The sequence below is a fragment of the Chinchilla lanigera genome, unplaced genomic scaffold (assembly GCF_000276665.1).
Source record: "Chinchilla lanigera isolate Chin_1 unplaced genomic scaffold, ChiLan1.0 scaffold00111, whole genome shotgun sequence".
In the NCBI taxonomy this organism is placed as follows: Eukaryota; Metazoa; Chordata; class Mammalia; order Rodentia; family Chinchillidae; genus Chinchilla; species Chinchilla lanigera.
Genome location: NW_004955512.1, coordinates 257,592 through 280,378, shown reverse-complemented (window position 1 = coordinate 280,378; position 22,787 = coordinate 257,592).

Sequence of the window (22,787 nt, the reverse complement as noted above, 5' to 3'; positions counted from 1 at the left end):
CCTCTCCTCCCCTCCCTCCCCTTCCCTGCATCTCTGGGATCACTTCATATATAAACATACATACATATATGCTTATAGTAATGGTGATCACATCTCACATAGGGATTTTGTATATGAACACAGCACTTCACATTCCTCCAACCTTTTAAAATCTTATTTCCCTTCCTTCCATCTGTCTTTCATTTCCCTCCCCATATGACAAACAACCATATCCAGTATTTAAAAATCTCATACAACAAAGAAAACTTTTACTAATTTAAAATTATTTGCAAATAAACAAAAGGAAAACAATTTTTATACTGGTCTTTGAACAAATAATCTATAATAAACTATATTAACATGGTATGCAAACATTTATATAACATATTTGTAATGTATTTTTAAAGTAATACTCAATACAGTCTGTTAAATATATATAATAAATACTTATATTTATAAAATAGTATTGTTTATGGTACATGCATTATTTTTAAAACAAATTTGTTAGTGTACAGGATATTTATGCATATCTACTATATTAAGAGCATTAATGCATAAGAACATTACATATATTTATATTTTTCTCATTAATCCAACATTTACCCTTTTTCTGGAGTAAAAAATTTTGAGAAACCAAAACTGAACCTAGGATGCCAGCAAACAAACAACTTTGTTGTTCTCTTATTAGGATTAATGAGTTAGAGGTGATTTTAAAGAGAATGAAAGAGTCACGTGGAAGTGATGTAAAAAATACTTTGACCAATTTTGCATGCTTATGTCTGGTAATCTGAACAATTAATCTGAAGACAACAATATGGAACATAACAACCATTATTGAATTCCTACCATATTGTTTGGTGAAACTCTGTATTGCTTATAGTTTTTTGTTTTTATTTTTTATTCTCTTTAATGGTTTGATCAATCTTGCCTTCTTACCTCTGGTAATCTAACCAACTTCGATGAAGATAACAACATGTAATATAACAACCTCTGCTAATCCCTTGAAGCCCTGTATCATTCTTATTGTTTTTGCTTTGTTTTGTTTTTTGCTATGTTGTTTGTATTTTGGTATTGTCCTTTTTAAAAATTCTCTTTAAAATAAAATTTTAAAATAAATAAATAGAAAAATACTAGACAGAAAAATTTAGACTTTCTAAGGAGAAAGGCCAGTTAGGAGGTTGTAACTGTAATACATATAAACACTGGGCCTCTGTGACATGGTGCTATTTGGAAGGGAAAATAGAAAAAGCTATAAAAGGCATTTTGAAAGAAGAAATAAGTTTATGAGGCCAGCTGAAAATAGGATAGGAAAAAAGACAACTCTGAGATTTTGGACCTGGAAACTTGAACCATTAACTAATAGAGGGAAGCTGTGAGTTTTGGGGCAAAAGTGTCAGTTTTGGAGCAAAAAATAAAAATTCAATTCTGGATCTACTGAGTTTCTAAACTCTCCTAAGTGAGTGTCATGATTGCTATGGTTTTGCAGGTGAGGAACTTAGGAAGGAGGCCCTAAGCAGTCGGCCAAGGTGGCACAGCTGAAGCTAGGCAGCTCTCCTTCCTAATGTGCCTATGGAATTTTAAATCCCTGGATGTACCCAAATCTGATCTTTTTCTTTGGAACCAACTATAGAATGATTGAAAATTACAATTGCCATCTTGTCTTTGTCAGCCTAGAGAAGTGGCTTGAAAAGAGATTTCTACTTTCGTAGAGACCTCATACTCAAGAGCCATCACTACCTGGCTCCTAACTCAAGTGGTCCACGTACCACGATCCAGCACCCTGCTTCACCTGTTAATCTAAGCCTGGGTATTGAATCTAGCTTGAACCATCACTCATTTCCTTGAAAAGATTTCATGTGAAACCAGGGAGCTCCTTGAAGTTGCAAACATAGGTGTATCTAGTAGCCATGCTTTTCTGAGATCTAGTGTAGAATGAAGTGGTAATGGAAGTTAGGGACAGGTGAGACTCCTGGCAGCATTAGAGCTTGAATCAGTTTTCCTTGAGGCCCAGCTGAGTTCCATCCTCCCCATAGTTTAGTTAGTGAGTCAGTAATCTTCTTTGTGCGTAACAGGCTTTAAATCAAGTTTGGACAGAAAACATAAGCCCCTTGCTCATTTGCAGGTGAGAGAAGAGACCATATATTTTTCAAAGGATAAAATGATATATGCCTTTATTCACTCAAAACTCACTTTATTACCTTGGAAAGTACTAGGCACATTCCTGAGTTTTTTTATTTAGTGAAGCTCAATGGTAGAGCCCTTGCTTAGTGCATGTGAGCCCCTGAGTTTGAGCCACAGCACTGAAAAAAAGTTAAAAACAAACAAACAAAGATGGGAAGACAATGTGGCTGCAGCAGCAGTGACTCCGTAGATAACCAAGTTTCACTCTTTCCTTTCGTGTGGTAGATAAGCTCACATGGGACAATCTAACTCTCTAGAGTGTTCTGTTACTCACCGTGGAGACTTTCATATTGTTTTACCCTTCCCTCCTGCAACACATCCCACAGCTTTACATCATGATGAGAAACCAGAACAAATGTCTGGTAGGTTTCTCATCACAGAGCACATGGTATGGCATAATGGCTAACACTGAGGAATTCCTCAGAAACTATTATGTAAAGATTAAACACAACAGTAAAGAATGATCATAGACTGACCACAGAATGACTATAGAATGTGATGGTCTAATTGCAAATTCAAAAGCCTCAGTAAGTATTCATTAGTGTTCTAAAATCCACAGCAGAGGTTTTTAGTTATTGTCTGTCTTTATTGGTGTTTCATGTTAATTTTCAAATTTGTATATTAATTCAAATTCTTTTTTTTTTTTCTTGCCCTTTTTGACTTGGTCTACCTCCTTCTCCCTCTTGTCTTGTTCCTCCTCCTTCTCCTTTCTTTGATACACTGAAAACACAATCCGGATTCAGAGACCCAGGTGCTAAATATCTCACCTGTGTTCTTTCTTGTGAACTATTATTACCTGTTGGGACTATCTCTGTTATAACTCAAAACAAGGAGGAAGGATCATTATAATGAAAGATCAGAAATAAAGCCCTCCATCAAACACCATGCTGTAATAGTATGAGCACTTAAATTACTGTGAGTTTTTGGTGTAAACAATGTCACAGTTATTAGTTTTTACCAAGTAGGTTGAACTTAAAAAAAAAAATTCCCCAATGGTGATAGAGAAATAATAAATCTAACCTCTTCCAAGTTTAGACTTACCAACTTTATTAGCAAAGACACGAAATCTGAGAGAGATGCTCCTCTACCTTTTTTAGGTACAAGAACCAGTATTTATGGAATATGTGTGTATTCTGGGCTCACCGGTAGTGAAGAATGCAAAGCAATTAGCAAGCTGCAGCTTCCAACGTTGGTTTCACCCATTTCAGCAAATGCTGCCAAGATCTTCACGGCTAATTGAGTATCTTGTTCATAGGCGATAGGTAGGTGATATTTTCATTATAGGTAAGAAATAGGATTCTAAGAAATTCATTACTTTTAATGCCAACTATGGACAGTTGCTAGGGATCATTGCATACCATAGCAATCCAGAATTAGGAGGGAACAACAGAAGCAGAAGTTTAATTGGACTGAAATCTATGCAGCACTTTATTCTCTTGAATGGAAGAGCTGTATTTTCTAGAAGCCCTCACAGTGTACATTATTCTCTTTCAAATGCAAATGTTTGCTGCCAGATACCTGCTTAGGATGGATGTCTTGGCGACTTTCTCATTGCTGGTACAAAATACCCAACACCCACAACTTAGAGAAGGAAAGGGTTATTTTGACTCATGTTTCAGCCCAGAGTCAGCTGACACCAAGACAGGATGGTGTGATAGAGGGGAGCTGCCCAAGGCATGACAGACAGGAAGCAGAGCATAAAGGAATGAGCCAGGAAGGGAGATATAACCCTCCAGGTCACATCCACAGTGACCCGCCTCTTCTGACCAGACCCCACCTCCTAGCAGCAAGTCAGATATAATGCCTCTGTAATCCATTCACCTTCTAATGTTCCTGCCTAGGATCGAGGGAGGCTGGAGGGGCCATCTAGATGTAAACCATAACAATGGGAAAAGACAAAGTTAACCCTTTTTTAGGACAGCCTGACAAGTAAGCTTTTCCTTGAAAAGAGAACGTGGCTTATCCATTGGAATAATGGTTATCATCATGAAAAGTGCCTTAGTCACTTTCCTCATCCCTGGGACAAACTACCCAACACCCACAAAGTATAAAGGAGGAAAGGTTTATTTTGGCTCACAGTTTCAATCCATATTTGGCTGTCTCCAAGGCAGACCTAGGATGGCAAAGAGGTCTGGTGAAGGAAAAGTGCTCAATCTACAGCAACCAGGAAGCAGAGAGAGAAGGGAGGAACAGGAAACAAAAATACACCCTTCCAGGTCATGTGACCACCTCCATCCAGGGCCCCCCTCCTAAGAGCACATCCAGCTACTATGCTTATCAATGTGTGAATCCACTGATGAGGATAGCTCCCCCATGATCCCATTACCTTCCATAGACATGAGAATCTAGGGGAACATTTCATATCTAAACCATAACAAAAAAGTTGTATGAAGTAGGCAGGACTTACTGCACTATGGATATGCATTTACACAAAACAACCCTCAGAAAAGTCATACCTTGTATCAATAAGATATGTGTTGTAGTCAGGGTTTGCAAGACAAACAATACAGGACACATAATTTATGGGATTATTTTATTATACTTACCCAAAGAGTCAAGCAGGAAATCTGTCCACACACTAAAGACCAAGAGAATCTAGCTGAGGGCCTGGATCCCAAGGCAATATCTTGCATAAATTCAGCTGAAGACCTAGAGTCCATAACAATACCCGCCAAGAGGCCAACTGGAGGCCTAGAACCCATGACAATGTCTCATGCAGGCCTATTTCACAGATCTCCACCGGCTAAGACCCAAAGGTCAGTGGTGGAAGCTAGAAAGTTCATGCCAGCAGGATGAAGGATCTGTGCTAGCAGGGTAAAGGATCTGCACTACAGCCAGGAAGTGACACTGAAAGTAAGGACCAGAACTCTACCAAAAAGTGCCACAGCCATCCGCAGTAACAATGAGGTCCCAAGTTCCTCCAACAATGAGAATGGCTGAGTCTATATCAGGAAAGCCAGGGCAACAAGCTTCTCCAGGACACTGAACAGTACACCAACTTTCCCTCCAGAGCCAGGGAGTGATGCTCAAAGCAAGGGCCAGAGCTCCCCCAAAGTGAACTGCAGCCATTCTCAGTGACAATAATGTCCTGAGCCCCTTCGATGATGAGAACAGCCAAGTTCATATGAGGAAAGCCAGCATGACAAGCTTCTCCAGGAGAACAAACAGCACCAGGAAAACCAGCAGCTCCCAATAGCTTCTCTTTTTTTTTCTCCAGTTCTCATTTTTATGTTATTTGCGATAATCCTCAGATGGGCCACCCATACCCAGCACCACACTGGTTCAGTTCTGTGGTTGACCACCAGTTCTCAAGTAAGGCATACACACACACACACACCATGGTAATAACCAACAAGATATCTATTTCAAGTCTCTTCTATATTACCAATTTAAAAAATATTAAAATATCTGCATAGTCACTTATACATTCTTTTATCATGTATCCGTATATAAAAAGTTAATTTAGCTCCGGTTTTATTGATGTCTCCAAGTAGTTAACAGATCTGCCTCGGACCATAGGGGTGGGAAAGATCAACATCTTTCTACTAAACCACATGCAACATTATTTTTATGCACTTGAATAAGTTTGGCCACAGGCAAAATCACAAAATTGGTAAAGATTGTCTTGACTGAGCTCCCTATTACAGGTTTTTCTCTACCCTTATAGTCCTTACCTTCTTAAAGTTCTCTTGGTCTTTGTCTCCCATCACTCTTTTTCTCTCCTTCCTAGAAATGTCTTATTCCTCTTTACAGATACTTCTCCCTGTGTCCCACCTAACATCCTGGTGTTTCTCAGAATTCTCCCCTAACACTTTCTCTCCCTTCACTCCAGTCAATCTTTTTGGAGATCTTCCAGCCCTGGAGCTTCTGTCCCCATCTGTGTGTTGACTGTATCCAAACTGCATACTGTTAGTTCACACTTCTTTCTTACTCTACATCTGCCTTGATAACCCGAAGCTCGTGCAGACACAACATACCATCAGTCTTACTTCATTATATGTCCTCCTGTGCTTGCACCTTGGCCTGTTTCCCTGCCTCATTCAGTAGTACCACCAGCCACCCAGATGTCAAGCCAGGAGTCCCAGGGAAGTCTCTGATCCTTCCCTCTTTCTCTCACTTCTAGAATCGTACTCTCTATATTCAGGATCAGCTTTCTATACCCTTTGCCTTTCCATCCGCCTTGCTACCACACTAATATTCATCCTGCCCACCTCCACCTAGAACTGCTGCTAAAACCACCTAAATACTTCCTTGTTTATCTATAATCATTTTATCACTGAGGGCGTCTACTCTACTCCTTCCACCTGGGAAACCTGCTTCTAAGCATAGTCAGGAAAATAAGGAGGATCATATTCAAGTGTTTTTCTTCTTGCAAGCTAGCAAGTCCAGACTTTACCATGTTCCATGTCAACTTGAACTGGCCAGATTTTGTGTCATTGACCTCCCAAAACCTCATCAAGGTAGGGGGCCCTGGCAACAGGAGTCAGCAGAGCCAAGTGCTCCAAGGCAGTAGCTACTTCACCTACCTGATTCTTGGCAGCCGATTGCATTGACTCACCCACGTTCCCCACTTGAAATGACTCCAACAAGCTTTTCTTTAAGCTTTTATTCTTGACTTGTTTGAGATACATGTTATGTAGACTTTAATGCAAACTAAAGGGAGGACAATAAGGAGCCAGATCAACAATAGCACAAAAATATCGCCAGAGGAAATAAGTGGTGGCAAAACACTGGCTCTATATCACCAAAAGCATCCATAATACCTTGTGCTCCACTCCTAAAACTTCTAGGGGCAGGAAGAGTAGAGTTTCCACAGCAACATGAGGTATGTTCAGAGAAAGCACCACGGCCCACCCTTGTCTTCTGTTTTTTGTTTCTCTCAAAAGAATCTTGTCATTATCTTAGTGTAAGTTAGGTTTGTAAACTTGTAAAAATATAAAATTCATCTTTTCTTTTTTAGTTTTAGATCCTTATGTAGCTGCAGAAATCCAAGCTAAAACTTTCCATCAGATAACACACTCCTGGATTGTTAGCCCTGGAAGAAATCTCACAGAGCTTTGGTGAACTTATTACTGAGAAAAATCAGAGCCCAAGTAGGAAAAGAAAAAATTCCACACACAAGACTTGAGCCAACCTCACCCCTTTTGAATGATCATATAAAGTTGGCAGTCTAAAAGTACATTCATTTTCAAAAAATGTGCCGTGTGCCAGTGGGTACATGTAAACATTAAAGCCAGAACAAGTCAATCCAGATGCTAACGTCCCTTTCTCACTAAGTTAGTTAAATGCATGGCTTTCTTTCCCAATATGTAAAATGGGTGTAAAATTAACTATCTCATGGAATTCTTATGAAGATTAAGTAAAACTATGGATGTGAAAAGTTTAATGCATTACACACAGCATACATTTTTAAGTACTAAACAAATAAATAGTAAAAGCATTCGATATGATATATTAATACTCACCATCTTTGTCAGAACTCCAAGAGAAAAGAAATTAAACACATAGCTCTTGATTTCAAGGAGCATCCATTCCAAGTTGTAAGCACATCACTTAATCTTTCTTCCCTTGAGACTTTTCCTGGGAAAAGAAGGAAGCTAGCACCTCCCTACCCCAAAGATTAGTCCATAAGCAGAATGACTCATCAGTGTAACCACAGCTCCAGAGACACAGTTAAAGTTTTTAGTTAACAAAATAGGTGTGGCAAAAGCTGTAATTATACCATAAATAATACTGTTAACAAAGGGAGGTAAAATTGAGTGCACAGTTGAGCAGGGAGCAGGATATTCATGGGAAGAAGGAATGAGGAGGGGGAGACAGACAAGAGCACAGAGCCTCCCAGACAAGGCGGGACCGGCTGTGTGTTGAAGTTTGCAGGGCAGGAGGGGCCAGATTTTATGGTGAAAGGGCATTTATGTGTGGGAGAAATTTTTGCCTAGATTAAGGTTAAGCAATTTGTTTCCTTTACAGTGGATGAAATATTTGAGCTTTAATTATACTGAAACAACATTGTGTAACCAGACGTTTATCTTCTGTCATCCCTAATCTTGCCAATCAGCATAGTCAACAGTGATACCTTTGGCTCCAAGGCACTCCCAGCCTGAGTATTTCGCCTGAAAATCAGGGACTGTCTGGTCGAGGTGCTTCACTACCACCTTCTGTTGCAACAGAATAGACAAGCGGGGCACTATCTCCTCATGAGGTTTTTGCGAGAGCTGCAATTAAATCAAATTTAAATGTGTACTTTTCCCTATTCTGCCTCTTCAGCAGAAGTTGCAGCAAAGAAACTTTAATTTCTTATAAAATTACTAAGGGAAGAAACTGGTAATAACAAACACAAAGGAGTACCTGTATCTGTACATAAGGACTGCTATGAGCAAGACTATAGAAGATTCCGTGTGTGTGTGTGTGTGTGTGTGTGTGTGTGTTCACGCTTTAAGTAAATAAAAATTCAGATGTGAGAAAATTCTTTTCTCAGCTTGGGCACAGTGGACCTTAGAAACTCAAGAGCACTGATTTTTTATTGTGTTTCTCACTTGTGAGCTGTGGGATGGGAAAAATTATCTGGCTCACTGGTTCTCCAAGCCTGATTCAAGGAGCCCAAATGTTCCACAGCGGTTGACCCGTAGACCATGTGGGAAGGATTGACCCCGTTTCCACATGTAGTTTGTGTTGTAGGCAGGCACCAGCCAACAAACACGAAGGATCCATCTTGGAAAGCACTTGTGGCTGTGACTCTTCAATTTCCACATCAAAACGTGTTTGTTTCTGGGCAGGTATAGCGTAGGAGTCCATCGTGCAGGTTCTAGCTGGCCAACTACCATGGAACCTGCACCAAGCACTGCAGCTTCTTTCAGTAAACATATGCATCAGCAGGCTGCCTGCCCTGACACTGAGCTCTGCCCCACTCCTGGGACAAGCTTCTTCCCCTGCTCTTCTTCATGCAGCCTTTCGTGCCTTCAGTCTCCGAGGAAGGCTTTTAGTGAATTCTAGCACCAAGCTTCCCTTGAATTACTAAAGAATGATTTTCTGAAAATAACAGGTTTTAACCTAGAAGTACAAATGACTACCATAACAAAACTCCACATCTCAAATAGGAGTTTGAGCATGTGGGTGAGGAAAGTGTGCCTCAGGAAGCAGCTCTGTGGTAACTTCCTGTATCCCTGATGGCACTGAACCCCAACCCTCCCACTGAGCACTGCTGGGACAACTAGGGATAGCTTTTATGATTACTGACTAACAAATTCTGTGAACAAGCGTGCAATAAAGAAGCATCCAACTTGGAAGTATGTATCAATTAAATATATTCAAACCTTGAGCCATTTAAATGGTGGTTATTAGTATGTAATTTATAAAACAGATTCTACCCTCTGTGCAAAATCTAAAAGCCCTTGATTAATGTTAACATGTTTTTTTGCATAAGGTAACTAAAGACCAAGGAACTGAAATGAGTTTCTCAAAATTACACAGCTTTAGAATGCTGGAGCTGGGACTCAGGCTGCTGGCATGTGACTTGTGCAGGGTCGTTGGCCCCACATACCCCATGCAGAATCAGTCACAGATGGCTGAGTACGAAGGGACACTACAGTCCATTTAGTCCACTTGTTTCCTAAACAACCAAATAGTAAAAGAATGCCTGAATCTCAGTGTGATTCCAGAATCCCTGCACTAGCCCATGTTGGGGGCATAGCCTCTTCAGACTTCCTTCTTCCCAGCTGGAAAATGAGTTTTCTCTGGGTAATTCTTCTGGGTACCAGTTAAGTGTAACAGCCCCATGTCAGTTGTTTTGCCTTTTCCTCTTCTAGGTGATAGTATCCCAATGACTGTTTCAGAATTTCATTTCCCCCAATTTCAGTCACTTGTTTTAGGTGGGAAAAGTCCTTCTGCTCAGGATGGACAACTGTCCCAGGCTGGCTAATCAGAATGGCACTGGGTGGTCAGGGTGTTCTACCTGTTGTAAGCTTTGCCAATGAGAAATAGGTCAGGACCTCGGTTTCTCCTTAAGGTTGTGTACCTGATAGCAGATAGGCCTGGGGCTGCTGAGGTCCTCATGTAAACAGGATTTGCCTGAGAACAAAGCCACAGAAAAGAAAGCAGAGATAAAAATGGGAAGGCAGAACTTTAATGGCATCTTCTGAGCCTTGATTCCAAATTCATTAGCCAAAAGAGCTCCCTTTTTAATATAAACTGGTTCAGGTTAGATTTTGGTCACTCAAAACTTACATCCTAAAAAAAAAACCCCTTGGGACATTTCAGTGTTAGAGTTGTACAGCATTGTGGGAATGGTGTCAGCACCAAAAAACACATTCATACACACAGAGGAAATAATTAAATAAAATTTCCCTAGAGTGATATCTTAGGAGCTCTCTGAACATTTCTCATTTTCATTCCTTAAAGATACTGGGCAAGCTCCAGTGGTTTGGAAATGAATTTTAAGAGAGCATCTTACTTGCATCAGTTATCTATTCTTCAGCCTTCAGTCATGAGGAGAAAAGCAGTGAAAAGAGGAGGAAAAGGAGCAGCACCATATTTTTAACAGCTTTACAGATGTATGCATTTATTCAATTAATAGTTGTCCTAATTGATTGGGCAATTTTATCATTATCTTGAGGTTTCATTCATTTATTATATCACTGCCTCATTAAATATTCTTTAAGAGGATTTCAGTTGAGTAGGAATGCTTAAAATGAGGTGCTATGAATCTTTTATTTCTTTAATGAATTTATTCTTTTTTAAGGAGTTGATTAAAATCAGTTGTGGACAAGAGATACGCAGTAAATGAATAAAGTAGTGTTCAGGCAAAGGTTAAGGATTAACTGCCATTAAATGGAATGAAGCAAGTTCAGAAGGCAACTTGTTAATGGAAAATTTCATACTTAGATGCATCAATAAGAAGTTCATTACTCAACAAAATTACACTCTTCTGAGATTACTGCCTCCCCTTCTCTCCCTTTCCTTGCATTTCTCTTTCCCCCTTCCAGTCACTTCCCTTCTTAATTCTACCGTTTCTTTTAAATGAAGATAGCTGCCTTCATTCCTACTCTGAGATGCTTCTCTGCTGCTGCTTCTGGTCAGTCTGGATCATGAACTTATCACAGTTACCTTGCTGAAATCCACAGCACTCATTCCTGGAAAGGCATGGTGAAGATGGCGCAGAGAAAAGAGGACACAAGAACAGCGAGAGACTTGAACTTTCTAACTAGGGGAAACATCATTTCAAATTTAATTCACAAACTGGGACTGGAAATGTCATTGCCTCACTCAGAGGGTTAATCACTTTCTAATTTGAACTGGCAAATTTTATAATGACACTGTGAAATTAGCAGCATTTTATTGTGTTAATTATCTGCAGGACACTATATCATTACTTCTAATAAATGTAAATGAGATTGTGTCTCCTAGGACAATACACAGACAAGGTGAATTTTTATTGGCTATTTACGGGATTCCGAGACTGTCTTTCTTTTTTGTTCTTCTCTTATAAAATCTTTTTGGTGTCAGCTTAGCAGGCCAATTGTCCTGTATTGTATTTAATATAGTATTATAAAGGTCATTACAGATCTCCTTACCTTACTGGAACTCATTTTCACTCAAAACAATGCTGATTATTAAAAACCTTGTCAAGTGCCAACTCAGTCAACCAAGAATAAGAACTGCAGTCCTACAATATGAATATTTTTTTAATGCAGGCTTTCCTTTTGAAGGCATTTAAAAATGTGTTGCCATTCACTGACTTGATTCAACTATGTGCCTGTGTCTACAACTCTGCAATGGAATGAGCCAACAGAGGGTAGAGGTCAGTGGTAGAAAGAACACAGTTAGTTGTGCTTCTCTAAATCATTCAGCAAACAGGGAAGTTGACAGATACTAAGTACTGTGCCAATCAAAGTTAACAAATATTGCTGGAGGCCAACTTTGAGTGAATCATGGTGAAGAAAAGGGAAAAGAGAGTTTTGATCCTGAAAAAGTAACAAACTAGGAGGGTGGGATAGAGATATTTAAAAAAAAAGGATGAAAAGGGCATTATAGCACAAAGAAAGATTAAGATTAAAAAGTAAATGATGTTAGTCACCTGTTCATTATGGATAACATGGAAGCAGATATTATTTAAGCTGAGCCTTAAACAGAAAAATCAGTTTTAATAGCCTGAAATACAAAGAAGGAAAAGTGAGACTGAGTGATAATTATTTTAACAATAATAACAGTTACTAATTGAACAACTGCCATGTGTCAACATATTCTGTATATCAACATTTATTATGTTAACGGCCTTGCAATGTAAATATGATTCCTGCTCCATATAGGAGGAAAGTGGGAACAAAGAAATCAAATAATGTATCCAAGTTCACACAGAGAGCAAGTATAAGAGTCAAAATTCTAACCCATTTCTGTTTAGTGTAAAATCTTTCCCTATTTTCAATATAATGCTGCATCTAAGAGCAAAGTTCAGCAGAACATATTTTCACAATGGAAAACCAATAGGTGGTATCACTTGGTGTCAGAAGCAAATTGATGTGCATTTCTACACTTGGCTCTAACATTCCAAAATGCATAAACCCTTCAGTTACATTACATATCTCTCACTATCTCTATAGGTCTCAGATTTCTCATGTTTATAAGTAAGGAGAGCAGGAGCAACCTATAGTTTTATAGGGTGTTTTGTTTTGTTTTAGTGTTGGGGATCAAATGTAGTGCTTTGCACATTCTAGACATGTACTCTGCCACTGAGCTACATACCTCCTAAGAATTACAAGGCAAGAATTATATCAGACCACTGACATGAGCATTCAGCATTGTGCCTGGAACGAACTGAAGGCTATAGTTACTATTGCTGCTGACAGCGATTGTCATGTCCGGTAGGTTTGAGGTCTAGGGGACCCCAGACACCCTCCCCAGGCTTGTCTCTTTCTGACATGGAAAGAGGAAGAGTAGTCAGAGAAGACCAGAGCAAAGTAAAAGTAATTTTATTGCAGGCGTTGCAGAAAGCAGCACAAAGCCACCCAGGGAAGGAGTGAGGGTTCTCAGAGCTGGGACACCCCCAAATCTGAAGCTGTAGTCCCATCTTATGGGGTAGGGGTCCCGTCTCCACCTCCTTGAGGGTTGACACTTGACTGACTGGACATTGGGCTTGTTGCTAAGGGTTCACTCGTGTGGGCTCACAGGGGAAGTTAGGTGGGTATGGCAACACGCAGGAGGAGGGGCCGTGCTGCCTGCGCTGAGGCAGGTGTCAAGACACAACCTGTCAGCTGCAACCAAGAAGCTGCTTAAGAACTGCTTGTTGCACATAGCCACACAGAGCCTGCTTTTTCTATCCTTGAAAGGGGCTCCCTTGGGACTTTTAACCTTCCCCAGGGATCTCTTCAGATGATAGGTCCCCACCTTTCATTTCCTCTTTATTTCACTTGGTACGAAGGGTGAAGGTTACAATAAATGATTGATCTCAATCAGGCTGCTGCTATGGTTTGAATGCTTGTTGCCTTCAAAACTCATTCTGAAATTTGACTGCTATTTTAACAGCGTTAGGAGGTGGAGTCTGTTGGTTGTGATTAGGCCATGAAGGCTCCACACTCATGAGTGGAGCTAATTCTGTAACAAGACAATTTCAGCCCCGTTTGGGCTGTCTTCATCCTTCTTCTTCTGCCATTTGACCACATAGCAGAAGGACCCACAGCAGATGCTGGTGACTTGATCTGAGACTTCTCAGCCTCCATCACTATGAGAGAATAAATGTCTGCTTTTTATAAATTTCCCAGTCTCACAGTCTCCGATAGCAGCACAAACTCACTAAGACAGCTACTATATGTTCTTCTAACTTGTACAGGCCAATGGCAAGAGAAATTTGAAACAAGTAACAAAACTTAATCTTTACTATGATCAACTCAAGAAATAAGTAGGTGGCCAGTGACCCCACTATTTATTTCCACTTTAGAGTATTGTGGCTATATAGAAAAAATAGAAGGTAACATCTACCATCAAGGAAATTACTGTTCAGTTGGTGAAGTAAGACAATCATGCAAGTAACAATGAGGTAATAATAGAAACTGGCTATAATGTGTGGATTAATGGTGAAATTTAAATCCTGGAAGTTATAGAAGACAGAGGAAAGTGGATTACAGGAGATAGGGGTGAGCTTCCTAGTGGAGGCGGGCCTTAAATTTTACCTTGTAAAATAAAAATAAAGTTGAATAAATGATATGGGGTTGCATGTGAATTATATTTGCTGAGCATATTTTGTGGTGGTGATTTACCTAAGCTCTGTCAGGAAACTGTTGGCATAAATTAGCTCTTACTGTGGAATTAGGTTGTATTGAGGATTTGAGGTGGGAATTTCTGAGTTAAGCTAAGTATGACTGGGATCATCCTGGACATGTTAGTTTTGTGGTACTAACATAGGACTCAGCGATTATACACCTACTAACATGGTTCTTCATACATCTCAGAAAGACACATAGTGCAGATACTACTAATGTTAAATTGTGTCTAGTAGCTGAGTTTGTATAAATGGATAAAACTGAGCAGTAGGTGGTAATAAGTAGAAGGAAATAAAGCATAAGGTTTTCCTCCATGTTTACAGAAAAATAATTAGATTTGTTTCCTCCTCTATTTCATTTATTCATTCACTGGATGACTTTGGAAAACAGAGTTATCAACTAAAGCATCATTTTTAAAAAGATAAACAGTTGTAGAATATAAAGCAAAATGACTATTTTCTAATTTACCAGAGAAAAATTACTTTTAGAGAAGCAAATCATAGAATATCATAATAGAAGTGCAAAGCAGCATGTTAGCTGACAAATACGAAGTGTGTTACATAGTTCCTATGTTAAGAAAATGACTATAAAATCATAAAGCATGATGATAAATGTGTAAGTAACAGTTTAATTGGCAGATAGATATCAAGATGGATAAAGATTTCTAAGAACAAAGACTGAGATTGGGTCAAAATATCTCACTGTATGTAATGTGCAGAGACATATATAAACAATAAGTCATTCAGAAATACTGGCTGCATCGCCAGGCAAATGCAAACAAAGGTAAACACAAGAGATGGTATTTAGTTAAAGCAAAGCAGACCTGGAAGTAAAAATCATTGATAAGTAGGGTCAAATAACATTGACTAAAAAATAAAATTTACAACTAAGGTTATCTGTCATTGATTCATATGTATCTCATTACATATAATCAAAACATATGAAACAATTATTGTTAAGCACTTACAAAAGTTGACAGTTCAGCAAACAGATTACTGTTGCCTAAATAGTTCTACAATAGTAGTTAATGTTGCTACATCATCCAATTGAATTGTTTTTGAATGAAAACATCAGCAAATGATTCAGCAAACCATTTTCATTTCCTCCTGGGCACACAGATAATGGTATTTCTCAGCCTGCTGTGCACTTGGCCGGGGTTATATGCACTCAATTCTGACTAATTGAGAATGCATGTTAGTAACATATTGAAGCCACCTCTAGGCCTGTCCCTGGAGCCCTCCCACATGCTGCCACCCATGCTTCCAGTCCTTCTGCACAAACACAGTGAACTTGGATGCTCTCAGGTAAGGATGCAGAGCCATAAGTGGGAGTAGTCTGAGATCCTCATGTGGCCGATCCAAGCACATTTTTTCCAGACATTACGAGTGAAACCTAAATGTGTGCGGTGTTCTAAAACTGGACTTGATATCAACTTTGCACTGCCTTAATACAGACTATAATAAGCCTGAGTGTGTTTGAGCATGTAAGAGTGAGAGAATATTAGGATACGGCTATTTTTCTTTTCATCCATATCATACTTTATTGCACTTTTTGGCTCTCCTGAGCATTCGGATGTAGTTTTAATTAGATGTGAATAAAAACCATGTTTATCTTTGGGTGCTAAAGCTAAAGTTCAATTCTGCTTTCATGTTTATTTTGATTGTCTAGGTTATCTAAAAGGAGCTTGTATTACCTTTATAATAAAAATATTAAATTTTTAAACATGAGAAAATGCCTCCTTTCAAAGACCTTTCAAGTGCAGAGGCAAGCTTATCGTACATTAATGACTTGTGAATAAACTTACATGTTTTAAGAGCTTTTAAGAGCTTGCTAATCACAGAAAGCACTAGTCACGCTTTCATTTATTCATCAAACATTTTTTGAATGCCAATTATTTTCCCAGGCACAAGCCAGACACAGAAGATATTCCTTTACCGTCACGGAGAAGGTGAAGTTTCCTTTCAGTCAGTCATGAACGATGGCTCCATGCAGTCAGTGTAATTAGATGTTAGTAGTAGTTTTATATTTTGAGCTTTTATGTAGGGTAGTGGTAGCCCAAACAAGAAAATAATTAATGCCATTTAGTAGTCAGGCTGATTCGTCCATGAGGAGACAGCAGAGCTGGGTTTTGAAGAAGGATTGGATTTGCCTGTGCCTGAGCAGGGAGAACACAGTGCCTTTGCTGACAAGATAACGTGTAAACGACTTAAGGATAATTGCAGAGCTACTCCAAAAAGGAAAGACCAGCTGGGGATATAGCTCAGCAGCATAAGTGCCTGCCTGGCAAGCGCAAGGTCCTGAGTTCAATTCCCAGTACCAAAAAAACCACAACACATTCTCAAAAAGGAAAAACCAGAGGAATCATGAAGCTGGAGATGAAATTAGGTGGAAACAGATCACAAAAGCTTTATATGTCCAGGTTCAAGAGAAACCTGATCAACTGGTGTTGCGTGTTGAAGTGATGAACGTTTGAAGATGAGGGGGCTGGAGGCTGGGCTAATGCAAAGAGGTTCTCAGGTTTTGCTCATCTCAGGCAAGAGCTGGACAGGTCTTTAGAAGGATGCATGGTCCTTCAGGCACCTCCTGCTGCACCCGTTGTAATCTGACAACCATGTGGCTCTCCCTAAATTGATGATCTCCCGTCATTAACCGTGCACCTTGGGCAGGTAAATGGACTCAATTAGCATGTGGTGTACAACAGACATTCCTCTCTCCACTGCCACCCATACAGAGGACATCTACCTGCTCAGATCATTCTTCCTGCAAATGGACAGTCTGCAAATGACTGAAGCTGATTTTTAGCTTTTTTCCTACAGCTAAGATTTGAGACAACTTCAAAGTTATGTCTAGCGCACAAGCCACATCCTTACAAAATCTTCACACATTTCCATTGGCCACTAACCACTGGCTCGTTCGCAGCTGTACACTTCGAACACCTCAGTGCCGCTGCTCAGCGTTGCCATCAGCTTGCCTCCCACACTCACTGATGCCAACGCTGTAACAATTTTCCATCTGTCTCTTTCCCTCTCACCATTCCACAGACCGAGGGACAAATCATTTCCCTTTCTGCTCAGCCCTCTGAAATGTCATAAATACAAACCTGAGGAGAAACAAATTGGTAAAGAGCAAGAAAGGCAAGAGGGTTGCATTTTATTATTATAGTTTATTAATACTTAGCAGATATCATACATCTTGGTTCACATTCAGGCAAGACCATGTTGGGCAAAGCTAATCTAGGTAAAAAGAAACAGGTATCCATGAACATATCATCACAAAATTAGCATCTGACAACAAAAGAGACTTATTCCTTCAGTTCTGGAGGCCAGTGCCCCAAATCAAGCTACTGGCAGAGAGGCACTCATTCCAAAGGCCTGGGTGGGGAGATCCTTTGCATGCCTACCTCCTGACATCAGGTGGCTGCCTGTAGTGCCTGTTTTTCCTTGCTTTGTGTCCACATCACTCCAAGTGCTGCCTGTGTCTTCACATCACTTTCTTTTCTCTGTTGTCCTTTATAAGGACACTTGCCAGTGGACTGAGGGCCACCCAGAACATTTAGGATGATCTCACTTCAAATCTTTAATGACACCTGTGTAAAAAAACTTTTTCCAAGGAAAGCAACATTCTTGGGTTCCAGAAAATACAATGTAGGCATATCTTTTGGGGTGCCACTACTCAACCTACTAGGCTTAAAAGAAGACTCATAGCTAGAATTGATGTGTAACTAGAGCATGTATAAGGTCTCTGAGGCAGGAACTCTGTTTTGTTCCTTGTGTAGCAATCAGAACCTTGCAGTTCACATGGTGGAGGCTCCACAAAACCAAAGCTAGAACCTCAATTTGGAATTCAACAGTTGTACAGAATGCATGCACTCAAGTAGAGGATGTGGATGAACACATCTACTCCAAGAACTTCTGAGCATTTAACTTCAGTGCTTTCATTTTCAAAGAGCAACTCTGCATCTTCCTATGCAATTGCATAGGAAGACAGTCACATACCTACCCAGATCCTCTAATTAATAATGTTTTATTAAAAACAACAAAACAAAAACAAAAACTCTGCTTCGTATTGGTCTTTGCCCATATCTGTCACATGAAATGTGATGACCTCACCCTAGAATCCAGCATTATAATGAGAATGTTCCAAGCCTCCCAGGCACCTGAAGGAAACCTGCACTTGAATAGTTGTCCCAGCAGAAATGTACAACTTGATATGAGGAGGCCCCTCTTTCACCGGCCTGTGTGTGTGTGCATGTGCATGTGTGTGCATATGCATGTGTGCGCACGTGTGTGTGTGTGTGTATACACACATGGGCACTCACCCACATCCTTCACTCCCCCACTCTCTGGGTTAATGACACTTCTGGTTGATTTATTGATTTCCTGTAACACCACTGGCTTTTCTCGAAGCACTTGTGATCTTCCCAGTTGTAAGTGTCACCCCCAGTGGAAAGTTGCCCCTAAACTGGGATGTTTTGATTGCTGTTTGCCTTCCTCAACTTGACTGGTCAGGGCTGAACCTTCTCAGCTTCCCTGGAATAAGCTCCTTAAGCCTTTTCCCTCCAAAGCATCTGTAAACAGTTGAAGGTCATGATTGTTCACTCTGCAAGATCGATATGCCATTAAATTGTGACAAAAAGGACTGCCAGACCATTAAGGCCTCCCTCATACCCTCGGTAATCCTGATAAAGTGATGAGCTGTTTTAACCTCTCCGGCTCCCATTGCTAACTACATAGAAAATGCCTCACTGCTGAGATAACCCTTTCTGCAAAGTCAGGGCGACCCACAAACGACTGGAGCCGATTTCAAGCTCCTTCTCTTGTACCTTCTTCCTGCTACCGTGCAGTCACTTTTTGACAGTCTTTTTCATTTTTGTGCACACAATCTAGTGTTATTCTCAGAACTATTTAGATTCAAAGGAATTTTGTTCTAGGATGAACCAGCTTCCAAACAGAGAAATATTCATAGGAACAGAGAATGGCACAAATCTGGTTCATCCCTAACAGTGGGATTTGCCTAAACTGGGGCAATCTTCCACATGTGCTGAGCCCACCATGCCGAATTCTTGTCTATTCCATTTTCTTAGTCATCAGTAAAAGGTGAGAAGAAATGGGATTTTTTTGTGAGTGAGAGAAAAGGCAATGTTTGTGAAGTGAATGTGATATCAGTGGATTCAACCTTTATGGAAACCACTTTAAAATTAAATCTAGACCAACCAAGCCTTGCTTGACATTGCATAAGTTCATTTATTATTTGAGGAATATTAATGTTATCCAGTAAATGCCAAAATTAACTGCTGCTATGAATGGATACCCAGTATGTTTGAAAAGTCTGTGACTTTTAGCCAGATCAAATTGATCTCACCCTCTTTGCTAATGCTAATGTCATCGATATCTGAAGCACATTTTTAAGTTTTTGTTTTTGGCATAGAAGTTCTTTGCCAGCCATGCTGGCTTTTACAAACTAAGCAGTGAAATTTTAATGCAGTGCTGAGACTTTACACCTAATGTGTACATGCACACATATGCATCCCCACAAACACACATAGTTCCAGTAATCTTTTCTGAAGTAGTCTACAAAATAAGTACATCATCTCAGCCGCAAAATCGTGCTTGAAAAATTATTATCTTGAGTATTGCATGTTTTCTTTAAGTCTTAAACTGTTTAGAAGAGAACTGTACTAATACCTAAAGATCTGAAATTCATTGTCCCAAATATGATTAAGTGCAAGGCACTTCCATTTCAGTTTTCAACACTCTGTTGCAGGTTCATCTGTTCACTGCACTAAGACTTTCTGGCCATAAATACATACGTCATCACACCATTTTCTATTTAGCTGATTTGCAAGCATGAGGTTTCACGGAGAGCTTTACCTCGAATCGGGTCTGGTCCTAAATAGCTTATTATGTCAACAAAACATACCTTCAAATGAAAAACCAAACACTTGAAACCAGCAGGAGTTGCAGGTAGTAAACACAAAGAAAACAGGCTTAATATCTGCTGAGCCCATTAGCTCTCACCTGCATGTCTGTCTCCAGCATATCAGTGGAATAATCTAGGCGGGCATGAGAACAAGAACAAAGCTTCAGGTCAATGAAATCATTTGCTGATCCACCAGCAAAGCACGATAAGTGGTGTATTAGCTTAAAATCTCCTATGTGCTGCACAGACATCATTGGGATGAGGCGAACAGACCCTATTAAAAGATACCAAAAGCTAGAGGATTTTTTGCTGCTTTGTCTTGTTTGAACCTCTGAATTAGTTCTGAGTTTAGATTTTATGGCTCTGAGTGTGCACTGCAGAGCCTGCCACATGAGGTATTTAAATGGATAATGGTATCTTAATGAAACCAAGGGTGTCTTATTCCTCCATTTACACTTAATCATGTCTAGACCCATTTATGGATTTCTGGCTCATGTTACTCATTAACATATCAAATATGTATTTGGTATATACTCGATGCCCCATAGTTCGCTCATTTCTGGGGATACACTAATGAGCAATGTTAAACAGCTTCTATGCTGCTTAGATAAGTGCTTCTAGTTTCAAGATGTTTCCACTAGAATTAGAGCAATATGAGCTGCAATAGCACTGCCTTTTGCAACATGTTTAATCCTTTGAGCTAGAAATTTGCTTTCTCTCATGAGTTACCAATGATAACAAAGTAAAGGTGGATCACCGGTAGAAAGCAGAACAGACAGATGTCCTGAAGCCGCTCCAAAGAGTGGTTTACTGGCTGATAATAATTTTTGTTCTTCCTTCCACTGACCTCAAGTCTCATCTCTCCATCAACAAATGAGCTACCTACCCTCTGGTCTAACCCACAGCCAGTGTATACCCATATCATCCTTGATGTATTTCATAGGAAGGCCATTTTCCAAGCACACGTTGGGAAGTAAAATTATCTATCAGTCTTGTACAAGGTGTTGCAGAGTCTGCGTCTGCCACGGAAGAATTTCAGGAGACTTTCCAATATCAAAAATCTTCCAGCAGGAAAATATTTACTTTTTAAATAAATTGAAATACTTTCCAATATATTATCTCTATTTAAAATTTTCTGCACTTTCAAGGAGAAATGGGAGATAAGTGGGTGGGAGTATGTGGAAAGACAGAAGAAAATACATTGACCCAAAGTAAGCAGCCCCATTACATCATCCCAAGGATTGTGGTATAGCCTATTTATCTTACCATAATCTTTGCTCCATTGTTTGTCATGGAGAAAAACTTGAAAATTAAAAAATATGTGTTCACATTCTCCCTGGGAGGTATGTGGGATTCTAATAAATCTGTTTTACTGACTCCAGGAAATCTGCCTCTTCAGCTTGCATCACACCCAGCTGTTTGCATTAAAGTCCATCCATTTTGATTTTCATTTGTCAAACTGATCCCTTTGATGTCAAAATTACTCTCTCCTTCGCATTCAGTCCTTAACAGTTTCCAGCTGCCGTTGACTCTGTAGTTGCATTGAGGTCTTAAGCCAGCCTTTGGTCATATTGTTCTGCTTTATAGTTGTCTAAACTATATCTAGGTGACCTCATTCATCTTGATGACCTAACTCAAGACACTTATCCAAGATGTCTTCAGAGCTGCTGTTCTTGAAGGTTCTTGTGCATTACACTCACCCTCTGGTAAGCAGCTTCGGCTGCGTCTACTTCTCACAAGAGCACACAATTCATACCAGCATTTTCTCTTCATTTGGACAAAGAATATGTTCAATTCTCTCTGGAGTCATTGATTGCCACCTGATTTACAATGTCTCCTTTTCTCCTTCAGAACAGACTACCTCTCAATGTTGAATGAGTCACAAATTGGTTTGGGGATCCTAAGTAGACCACAGAATGTTGAATCAACATTTAAAGAGCTCTTAAGTGTCACAGTATTCGGCACTATTTCCTGGGATTCTTTATGAGAGACATCTATTGTTATCTTTCTTCTATAATGGAGGAAACCAGGAGGCTAGATGGAGTGCCCAAAAGACTTTTTTTTAATAACTATCTAGGCCAAAACTTTGCTCTCCAAACTTTGAGCCATACTAAACTCTATCTGTAAGAATCTTTTTATTCTTTGTATTGTATTTGTAAGATTCTCCTATTCTCTTCTATCAGCCTGCCTCTCTGTCTAATTTACCTATCTATTGATTGATTGACCTGTCCTCTATCTCATTTATCTTTTGTGTATTTGCTCTCGATAGGGGATACAAATTTTCCCACATTTCACTCTCTGTCCCAGTATTATATTTTGCTGGTTTTATCACTCATTTGAAATAGGACAAGTTATTTATTTTCTCTGATAATCAGTCATATTGCTTGAAAATAAGAAATGGTGCTTTCTTTTAAGCTTGTTAGGAGAATTAAATGTGAAAAAGTCACCATCACTGGC